This window comes from Lupinus angustifolius, unplaced genomic scaffold (assembly GCF_001865875.1).
Source record: "Lupinus angustifolius cultivar Tanjil unplaced genomic scaffold, LupAngTanjil_v1.0 Scaffold_382, whole genome shotgun sequence".
In the NCBI taxonomy this organism is placed as follows: domain Eukaryota; kingdom Viridiplantae; phylum Streptophyta; class Magnoliopsida; order Fabales; family Fabaceae; genus Lupinus; species Lupinus angustifolius.
Window position 1 is genome coordinate 272,566 of NW_017727793.1, and position 12,127 is coordinate 284,692.

Below are 12,127 nucleotides of genomic sequence, written 5' to 3' on the forward strand. Positions count from 1 at the left end.
TCCGGTTAAGGAATGCTATAACTACCTACCAAAGGGCCATGGTAGCTATTTTCCATGATATGATGCACAAAAAGGTTGAAATCTATGTTGACGACATAATTTGCAAATCCAATATAAAAGAGGAGCATGTCGCTAACATGCGAAAACTTTTTGAAAGATTATGGAAGTACCAAATCAAATTGAATCCAACAAAATACAGCTTTGGAGTAAAATCTGGTAAAGTCCCGAGTCTCATTGTTAGTCAGAAAGGCATGGAAGTTGATCCTGAAAAAATCAAGGCTATCATTGAAATGCCAGCTCCTTGAACTGAGAAAGAAGTTAAAGGATATTTGGGCAGGCTAAACTATATCTCTCGGTTCATCTCTCAATTGATTGCAACTTGTGAACCCATCTTCAAATTATTAAGGAAAAATTAGGTCATGAAATGGAATGAAGATTGCCAATCAATATTCGACAAGATCAAGTAATACTTGACAAAACCTCCAATATTAATGCCTTCAGTCCCATACCGACCCCTAATCATGTATCTGGCAATGCTATATAAGTCCATGGGTTGTGTTCTAGGACAACATGATGAATCAGGAACTAAAGCAGATCATCTATTACGTGAGTAAGAAGTTTACCGATTGTGAGACGAAGTATTCACTTCTGGAACGTACTTGTTGTGCCTCAGCTTGGGCAGCACATCATCTTAGGCAGTACATGTTGAGTCATACTACTTCGTTGGTATCTAAAATGGATCCAATAAAGTACATCTTTGAGAAGCCTATTAGGACTGCAAGAATTGCTAGGTGGCAAGTACTATTATCTGAGTATGATATCATATATATCACCCAAAAGACCATAAAATGAAGTATTCGTGTTGATTATCTTGCCAGCCAATGGTAGACAAAGAAGACTTGATGAATGAAGAATTCCCCGATGAAGGAATTATGGCAATATCTCCAAACACTGAAATATAAGAAGATAGATGGACTCTACTATTTGATGGGGCCTCCACTATGCTTGGACATGAGATAGGGGAAGTGGTTATCTCCCTAGAAAACAAATTCACCCTAATTACTGCTAGACTAAGCTTTGACTGTACGGATAACATAGCAAAATATGAGGCATGCGCCTTAGGGTTGGAAGCAGCTCTGGAGTAAAAAATTAATTATGTAGAAGTATTCGAAGACTCGGCTCTAGTGATTCACCAAATGAAGGGAGAATGTGAAACCATAGATAATAAGTTGATACCCCACAAAGATCATATCGAACATTTAGTTGATCAATTTGAGCAAGTGGTTCTATCATATCCCAAGGGAGGATAACCAACTAGCTGATGCATTAGCAAATTTGTCATCAATGTTCCAGATAGATGGAAATGATATGCCAATTATCAGAATAGTGAGTAAAGATCAACCATCATACTTTTGTGTGATAGAATCTGAGTGAGATGGAAAGCCTTGGTATTATGACATAATGACATACCTCAAAAGCAAGGAATATCCTCCTGATGCCACAGAAAATGACAAAAGGACTCTGCGGAGACTGGCAATGGGTTTCCTCCTGAATGAAAATGTGTTGTACAAGAGAAGTCATTATATGGTGTTACTAAGATGCGTATAAGCCAAAGAAGTAGAGAAAATCATCCAAGAGGTGCATGAAGGCACATTTGGGACTTACGCAAGCGGGCATGTCATGGCTCGGAAAATTCTGAGAGTAGGCTATTTCTGGTTAATAATAGAGAACGATTGTTGCAAACATGTTCGAAAATGTCACAAATGCCAGATTTATGCCGACAATATTAATGCACCTCTCAACTTGCTAAATGTTTTGTCTGCACCATAACCATTTTCTATATGGGGTATGGATGTTATTAGCCCTATCGAACCTAAAGCTTCCAATGGACATCGTTTCATCCTCGTTGCTATTGACTATTTCACCAAATGGGTTGAAGCAAGTTCATGTGCGAGTGTGACTTGTAAGGTGGTGCTCAGGTTTGTGAAAAAGGAGTTGATGTGTCGCTATGGCTTACCTCAGAAGATTATCACAAATAATGCCACCAATCTCAACAACAAAATGATGACGGAGATGTGTGAAGAATTCAAAATCAAACATCACACATCTTCGTTGTATATACCGAAGATGAATGGAGCGGTGGAAGCATCAAATAAAAATATAAAGAAGATAGTCCAGAAGATGGTGGTGACCTACAGAGATTGGCATGACATGTTACCATTTGCTCTTGATGGATATCAGACTCCCGTTCAAACATCAATAAGGGTAACACCTTACTCTATGGTTTATGAAATGGAAGTAGTACTACCAATAGAAGTTGAAATCATGTCATTGAGAGTGTTTGCTGAGGCAGAATTGGAAGAAGCATAATAGGTCCAAGCCCGACATGATCAGTTGAATCTTATCGAAGGAAGAAGGTTGGCAACTATATGTCGTGGTCAGATATACCATAGAAGGATTATGAGGGCTCATGCTAAAAAGGTGCTGCACCCAAATGTTCAAGGTAGGTGATCTAGTACTCGAGAAGATTTTATCTATTCAAAAATATCATAGTGGAAAGTGGACACCTAATTATGAAGGCTCATATGTAGTGAAGAAAGTTTTCTCAAGAGGAGCTATCATCCTAACCAACATGGATGGAGAAGACCTTCATCTCTCTGTAAATTCTGATGAAGTGAAAAAGTATTATGCTTGAGATGATTTCCAAAAGAATGTAGAAAAGAAAAAAAGATAATCTCAATTTCTTAGGAATGTGTGTGTAATGATCAATCACTATTTTTTAAATTGCATGCATGTTTTAAGTTAAAATGAAGAATGATGTTGACAAATTCCCCTAAAGTGTGAATTCTCAAATAATTTTTCAGTGACACAAGGCTTCTTTGTAATCCCTAAACACTTATGAAGATATCCATAGTTACCCTGTTAGAGCCCAAACATTATGAAGGATGATCAATTCCTAAAATCCTAAAAATTATTAATATCCTAGGAATGGTAGTTTTTCAATATTCCCTGAGATTCAAGAAATATTTTTTTTGAACCAAACGATGAGAGTCAATAAATTCCATAATAAAAGGAAATGAAACAAAAAAGTGAGAAAGGTCCGCTAAGAACTTTAATGGGTCTTAGGCAAAAATTCGGACAAAACACATCAGACTCTCACTCGTATCAGTAATAAAACAAGGCAACAAAATCGCAGGAGGAATGATTGGAAATAAGATGTAGGAGAAAATGAGATATAGGGGAATGAGAAATACATTTTGAGCCTTTATATCAATTTCTTAAAGCTATTTATGTCAGGCCATGGTTCAAGCTCAAAAAGTTCTTATTGAGGAATAATTTGTTTGGGATCACACTAAGGTAAAAAGTAAATTGACTCCAAAAAGAATATTTTTAGATGCATTCATGTTATCAAACTAACACTGGCACAATGTCATCATTCAATGCTTCTAACGAGTGAAAATGAGAAAACAAGAACATGTCGTTAAGTCGAAAACCTGAAATGGCGGTCTAAGCAAAAGTTAGGGGTTATAATCAAGGAAAGTCATTATCAATCAGAAGGGTCATCACTAAGGCGTCATCTCAGAAGGTATGCATCAAAATGAGATATTGGGGCAAATTTATTAGATGAGCACACTCCTCCAATAAATTCTTAGCAAAGGTACTAGAGCATGTTATTGGGTGATTCACAGCTTTCAAATTCATGAGCAAGATATTGGGGCAATTTATTGTACGATCATTCTCTTCTAATAAATTCTTACCTAGGGGCTAGTTTGTTGGACAATTGTGCTTTTGGCTAGATACCGGGTCAATTTTTTTGAAGAGATAAAAAATTTGGCGGAGTTCGAATAATGGCGAGTAAAAATTAATGTTGTCGTTTTTATAGATAGTTGAAAGAGATGTCGTACACCCCTTGCAAAACCCCCCTCAAGATGTACTTCTATATGTTAATATCAATATAATTTCATACATCCTTCATTATCCCTCATATTTTTGTGCATGAATCGTTTTTATGAAATTATACTGATGAGTAATAACATAACCTTTTGCGATAATCGATCAAAAACAAGTAATTGAGCGATATGGCTATCCTTACAGAAGAACTGAAATCATGTCAGTATAAAAAGATTTATCACTAGAGCTTTGGTACTCAGCGAAGTCGAAACTTCAGGGTGTAAGGGTGCTCGAAAGCAAATGCAATAGTGACAGTACTTGTAAAATAAAAAATCAGAATTTTGCCAATAGTGATTCAAATGTCGCGGTTAAATACCAGTTACTTCACACTTCATGCTCATAAACCATACAAATATCTCATTCATATAATGCATTCATTCACAAAATTGATTTTAAGCCTCAACTGGTAGAAATTAGGCTAGCACCAGCCCACCCAATCTCTCCCAACCTACCATTAATAGGCCAGTTCCAACAGTACCCGACCTGCATTCTCGCATTTACCTTTTAATGTCTCGAGTTCCGGAAGTACCCGACCTATGTTCTCGTATTTAATTTTATTGTTTCGAGTTCCGACAGTACCCGACCTACGTTCTAATATTTACTTTTATTGTTTCAAGTTCCGATAGTACTCAACCTACATTCTCGCATTTAATTTTATTGTTTCGAGTTTCGGCCGTACCCGACCTCATTCTCGCATTTACCTTTTTATTGTCTCAAGTTCCGTTAGTACCCGACCTACATTCTCGTATTTACTTTAATTATTTTGAGTTTCGGCAGTACCTCACCTGCGTTCTCGCATTTACTTCTATTGTTTCGAATGCCGGCAATACCCAACTTGCGTTCTCGCATTTACCATTTTATTGTGTCGAGTTCTGGCAGTACCCAACATGCGCTCTTGTATTTAATTTTATTGTTTCAAGTTCTGACAGTACCTTGCGTTCTCATATTTACTTTTATTGTCTCAAGTTCTGGCAGTACTCGACCCGTGCTCTCGTATTTACTTTTATTGTCTCGAGTTCCAGTGGTACCTGACCTGCGTTTTCGCCTTTACTTTTATTGTCTTTTGTTCTGACAATACCTGATCTGCGTTCTCGTATTAACTTTTATTGTCTCGAGTTTTGACAGTACACGACCTGCATTCTCGCATTTACCTTTTTATTGTTTCGAGTTCCGACAATACCTAACATGCGTTATCGTATTTACTTTTATTGTCTCAATTTCTAATGTTATCTTGTCTTTAAAGGTTGTGTTGAAATCAATGCTTTCACCTATTTTTTTAGCAAAATTGACATTCATTTATTTACTAATTACTTACAAAGATATCACTCAAACATCAATTTGTTTGCTATATTCTAAGCAATAATAAAGAGGAGCAACTGTGAACACTCAATTTTGTCCTACCTTTAATTTTAATCTTCTGTGCAAAACTCAAAATAAAAATAAATCATCATTTCATGATTTGCAAGCATTTGGATAATTAAGTTACAAACAACTTCTAACATTAAATTTATTTAGAACATGATTTTGGCATCTTTTAGCAATAATCCAAGTTGACATAAGCCAATGTGAGTTTGTCATGTAAATAGAATTTTACTACGAATGTTTTGATTATGAATATAGCAGTAACTATTATTTTACAATGGTGATAACTTGTACAATCACAACCATCTATCACAATAGATCTGAGCATGCAACCTGCATTGCGTTAAGAAATGTTTGAAACAACCATGTATATGCCTCAACATTCACGTCCCAATTCAGTAATCATATACAAACCAGTTAAACGAATGACATAGTCTCTAGTTGATAAAAATGTGAGGCATCTTAACTAATCCAAACATTAGCTATGAAAACCACCCAAAAAAAGGGGTCCAGACAGTAGTGAACTTTCTCACTGTTCAACTACTTCAAATGAAGCATTCCTTTTGCTGTTCAGTAATTGAACACCTAAGCTACAACAGAAAATTGAATTGGTACACTAACATTGTTTTTTGTTCTGATCTCTAATTTGCTAAAACGTCACTGCTTGGAATACTTTAAAAGCAACCTGAAACACCAATCCTTGAACATCAACATCTCTATAGGCTTTGCTTCCCCAACTCATGCATTCATAAAACTAAGTAATCCTGTAAGCCTTGACTTTAGCAACCCCTCCTTGGTTTATTTGCTTGTAGTTCAGGTTCTGCAATAGTAAGGTATTGACAAAAATAAAGCAAATCAGATTGGAAAGTATTAGTATAGCATTGCTTGACCATATAACAGAATTGGAAACACAAAGATTACCAAACAAAAATTAGAGATGGATGTGGCTCCTTACCTAGCCCCTAAAGCCTGCAATCCTTCAAAATAAAAGCCCATTGATACAATCTCACTGCCAAACCAACAGTATATCTCAGTATCACAAGAAAAGTATGCAACATGTAATTGAAAGGTTTGGTCGATATTCAGCAATTCATAAACCAAATCCCCACCTATTGAGTTACAGGCTACATGGTTTGACATCACAGGAACTTTAAAGCCTAGAAGAACTACTGGACAAGGGGATTTGATCAATGCTTCAAAACTAAGGGATGGCAAATTGTGCAAGAGATCAGTACCCTTAGGAGAAGAACTGATTGGCCTCCTCCATGTCCATAGTCATCAAAATTCGTTCCTGGTGTTGTTGTTTGACAATAACATGTGTAAAAAAGGATACGTAATAAGAGTGTGAAAGTCCTGCAATTGATAACAGTCGCAAAATATTAGTGATGGCTGTTATGGAGAAATAATAAAAGGCCCACAATGTTTGATCCACCAGTCTTAATTACATAGATGTTACAACCAAAATGTCATACATAATAAATGATTACATCAATCAGAAAGGCCAGCATCTAAATATCAGAGCACTTATGGGATTAATCTAAGGAGAATCAGCCGTTGATTACAAAAAAGGATCTCAAAAGATACAAATCAGAATTGGTATTATTTTAGTTACTAAATGGCAATATTCTTTGGAAGCTTCAATGCATTAAATCAGAAAAGCAACAGGTCATGGCACGTTACACATATTTGGTAAGTCAGAAGGTTTTCACAAACCAACCAATGACCCCTAACCAGCTAAAGGGGTCAACACCGAAAAATCAGGGATAACAGATAAGCATAACAAAAAATGAGAGAGCAAAAAAGCACACCAGCAATCCATAGAGAAAAATCAGTAGAAAGATATCAACAACTAGAGAGTAATACATGACAATCATGGAGTGATCTACACACATGACACACTGAATACATCCCATCAGACCACACAACACACAAAAAAGAAGATATCCATACACACTAATAGGGACTTTGAGAAATAAAAAAAAGAAAGAAAAAGAAACCAGAAGTAGAAGGCTACCACTCAAAGAGCAAAGGAAAAAAGGTATATTCTTAGGTACAATATTCATCCTATTCAAGTAGTTGCAAATAGAAATGTGTATTCTGAGCATCAAAGCATATATACATATTTATTAAACGCACCAGTAGCCATTTTGTCAAGATTTCATAATGAGGCACCCTGAACAAAACTCCTTTTATGCAATGAATTAGTAATAGCGATGATTTGAATTACATTCTGTTTGGTTTAGCTTGATAGACAATAAGGTAATTTGTTCAAAGAGAGCAAATAAGGGACTAATTAGTAACCTCTTAAAGCCGATACCCAAAGGGGGCATATCCTAGGGATGTACTTATATGGTTATGCTTATTATAATCAAAGACTAGCCCCGGAAAATTCAAACCCTCTAACCCCAAGTTTTAGTATACTTTTTCCATGTTACTATCCAATTCTACACCATTAACAACCATTGATTGTGTCCCGCTACTACCGTGGAGCAAGCACCACGATACACCGATCACATTCATCCCTTTCCTTTGCCTTAATAAGCTACTGTAAGAATGAAAGGCTATGTAATAATTAAAAGTAAGAGATGAGGGTTCATGGTTACAGAAATAAGAAACAAAAAGAAGAAAGGTAACAAAAACGGAGAATAAGGTTACCTGTTCTCGGAGCCGCGGTGGTCTCGGTCGAGAACCACCGAGAACGGCTTAGTTTCAGCCGTTAAGAGTTCGTCGCCGCTGCCGGAGTAGGAACTTGTCACCACCGTCAGACAAGGAGAAGAGAAAGGAAAGAGAGGAATTCGGGATTTACTTACACCTCTTCAAGTCATGATTCCCTAAGTATTCAATCACCAGTCATCGTCGTTCTCCTACATCCATTTGAAGCCGTCGCCGGAGGGATCAAAGCCGCCGCTGAAGAAGAATGGAAACTTAGGGATAATCCCTCTTTCAACCCTTTCACGTTTTGATGTGGGGTATATAAAGATAGAAATAGGTCAGGGTATATCAGACTTTTTTTTTTATGAATGGTACATGCTTAGGCTTTCTAAAAATATTGTTTATTTTAGGTTTTAAGTCACCTAACATATTAAACTTAATATATCAGCTTATTTAGTTATATTATATAATAATATTAAAATTATACTATTTAATATAAGAAATATTATTATATATGTAATATTAATATAAAAATGTATATAAAAATATAATTTAATTATTAGAATTAAATGAGTTTAACTAAAAATAGGTCTATAAGCTCATTAAAATGGAGATATAGTAGCCTATTTTATGAGCATATAGTATAATAGGCCTTTAAACAGATTAACAAGTCAAACCAGACTTTTAAATATACCAGACTTAGGCTTTGATTTTTTTTAAACAATCTAATATGTCAGACTCACGCTCATATATACTATATAGGTTGGGTCTATTTAAGGCAAAATTTGGTCTAACCTATTTTCACTATTAGGGATATCTAAAACTATTTTAATATTTTCATGTTTTTATTGTTTTATTTACTTATTGTTTAATTTCTTTATTATATTTGCCTATTTTATTTTATTTCAATTTATGATACCATTTTTCGGGCCATTAAGCCAATTCTTGTATCTTCTTTACTAATTATTAAAGAAGATACAAGAATTTTAATGCTTTCTACACTATGGTTCTTTCTGAACTGAAAGAGTTGATTAGTAACCATTTCACTTCGGGCTTACCAATAGAGGAGGAAGGATGGATTTGGGAGGGACATGTAACAGGAAACTATTCGGCTAATTCAGGTTATTGGTGGATTAACAAACTTGAGGAAGATGTTGAACATTTGTCAAGTGATTGGAAGTTGGTGTGTCGTTTGAGGGTTCCCGAGAAAATAAAAATGTTGTCTTTGTTGGGTTTTCATGAGGCTTTGCCCTCAAATGATCTTCGCTTCAGGAGGAACTTGACGACAAATACTATGTGTATGAAAAGTAATGGAAGTGTAGAGGACCTTATGCATATCTTTTGGGATTGTCACGCTTCTTCTAATTTATGGAAGAGAATTGGTTGGGCTAATTCTTTGTTTTGGGTTACCTAGTCTTTTTTATCTTGGGTGCTGAAGAATTGCAAACATAGGAATGGTCTGCTTTTTCTGGCTGGCATGTGGTGGATGTGGAGGGGATGAAACAACACTCTTCTAGGTACTTCTACTTGGGATATTGACTGAAATCAAACGGTGCAGGATATCTATGAGAGGGAAATTTGATAGCGGCGTCCAGATATTGGTATGATTAAAATCAATGTTGATGAGAGTTGTATTCAAAGTTCTCTTGTAATGGGTGGTGGTGGTGCTATTCGGGACCATGCAAGTCAATGGTTGTCTAGTTTTTCAGTTAACTTTGGTGTTGGATCAACTATTTTAGCAGAGCTTTTGGCTATGGATCAGGATCTGAAACTTGCTTGGGAATTGGGTTTCAAAAAGGTCCGTCTGGAAAGTGATTGTCTCGATGCGGTCCATCTTCTCTCAAGTGGTATTCATATTTGGCATCAACAAATATTGAAGGTTGTCTCAGTTGTCTGTTCTTGGTTATCTCGGGATTGGATACTGGAGGTTGATTTTGTTGTTCGTGAGGCTAATCAAGTGACTAATTTTATGGCAATGATTGAATCACACTCTTAAGATAGACTCAATATCATTCCTACCAACTGTCAGATATTATGGTTCAGGACAATCATCCCCTTAGCTAGGTTATTCTTTTGTTTTTTTGTTTTTTTTGTTTTTTTTCTCTTGATTCTAGTGTACCAAAAAAATAGTAACTATATATTTCTCTTTTAAAATATGTTGATTTGCAATTAATACTAAAAAAAAATTATTTATGAAATAGCTTTAAAATTTTAATGTAATTTTTATAGTAAGGTCATGGTCCGAGTTGTTTCTAACTTATTTGAAAATGGAAAGAAAGTATATGACCGATATAGTCTCTAAGCTATTAATTTTATATAAAAAATAATTTCAAACTATTTTTTCACTTAAATTAGTTGTGAAATTTTTATAGTAAGGTTATTGTTCGAGTCGTCTCTAATTTCTCTGAAAATGGGAAGAATGTATGCGACCAATATCGTCTTTAAGCTATTAATTTCATATAAAAATAATTAAAAACTATTTTATCACTTAAATTATTTATGAAATTTTTATAGTAAGGTTGTGGTTCGAGTCGTCTCTAACTTCTTTGAAAATGGGAAGAAGATCTACGATCAATGACATCTCTAAGCTATTAATTTCATATAAAAAATAATTAAAAACTATTTCATCACTTAAATTAATTATGAAAATTTTATAGTAATGTTATGGTTCGATTCGTCTCTAGCTTCTCTAAAAATGATAAGAAGGTCTACGACCAGTACCATCTCTAAGCTATTAGTTCCATATGATTAAAACAATCACATATTATAAATATTTTTAAATCAATAAAAATCAAATCCACAAAATCTATCAATACTTTCAAATCAACAAAATCAACCAAACTAATCATCCAATTTTCGAACCAGAACTGCGTAGTCTTAATTTCCCTATTGCACCTAAGGATACGTAGAAGCAAGTTGAACTTTTGTTAGACACAAAAATAAAATATAAAGTACTTTGTTTAGTAATTGAATTTTCAATAAATATGTTTAAGGGTATAAAAGTCCATGTGAATAGTGAGGTACCGTTTTAATACAGGCGGACAAGATGCTAATACATTTCCCGATCTATAATCGACTCCCGAACTCAGAATCTTTGTTTAAAAGACCATATTATCCTAATTAGGCTTATTAGAAAGTTTTCTATATTTTATCCGTAAAAAACGTAAGGTTGAGTTCAAATCAATTGGGAGAGGTGGTAATGGAGTTCACCTCTTCCTAAGTCATAGAATTGGTCTTCCAACCAAAAATCGAGTTGCAACAGTAGAGATAATATGAAGTTGGTGAATGTAATAGGGAAAGTAGAACATCCTAAACCATTGACTTATGGGTTTTCGGTTTGATTAACCTGCAAAGGTATAAGAAGTTTATGATGATTTTGATGTTATTATATTTGTAATAGAAATGGTATCATGTAGTGGAGAAGGGGTGAAGAAGTGGTGAGATAATTGTGAAAATGAAATTTGGTGTTGGGTGCATACGGCGTGTTATTTTAATGAACATATGAAGAATATAGAATGAAGAATTTGATTTTTATTTTGGATGATGTGTTGGTGATGGAGATGAGCATTGTATATATTATCCCTTTGTTGAAGCTCAAGCAATAAAGAATAATGGAAGTCCATGATCAAAGCTAAGAGGGTGGAATTCTAGGATCATGAACACACAAAAGCTTCCTCCTTTTGATAATCACGAACATATGATCTTGGTAAAAATAAGAAATTTGTTCATACCCTCTCTTTGGATATATATTGAGGCTTGTCCCTCCTAATTTCATACCAGTATTTTAAATTGCGATTATTGTAACAGTTGCGATTACTGTGATTGTAGCCGTTGCGATATGGATTGCGGCCATTGCGGTTATTGTGATTGTGGTCATTGTGACATGAATTACGGCTATTGTGGTGTGAATTATTTTGTTATTAAATAAATATTTTTGAAATCGATGTAACTTGATGTAGTGTGATGCAGTCCAATGTGGTTCAAATGCGATCTAAATGTGGTTGCATCATTGTGATTCATAATTGCGATGCAATGCAATTGTGTTGGTCATTAAAACCGTAATATTGTGGCCGCATCAAGTGATGTTGTCCACAATTTCAATCACTCGCTTACATACCTTGGTTGAGCTAATGGGATTTTTTTGTGAAGCCAAGGAAGGAAG

The 12,127-nt window shown here is 35.0% G+C and overlaps 1 long non-coding RNA gene across 2 annotated transcripts; it reads right to left on the reverse strand.

Moving 5' to 3' along the window:
* Window positions 1-5,730: 5,730 nt before the first annotated feature.
* Window positions 5,731-8,244, reverse strand: LOC109341154. 2 transcript variants are annotated; one of them, XR_002106904.1, is made up of 4 exons: window positions 7,969-8,244; window positions 6,549-6,666; window positions 6,269-6,322; window positions 5,731-6,133 (listed from the first exon to the last, which is right to left on the reverse strand). It is a non-coding gene; the product is annotated as an uncharacterized LOC109341154 (long non-coding RNA). The 2 variants fall into 2 exon arrangements; XR_002106905.1 differs by having other exon boundaries at window positions 6,423-6,666.
* Between the last annotated feature and the right edge of the window lie 3,883 nt (window positions 8,245-12,127).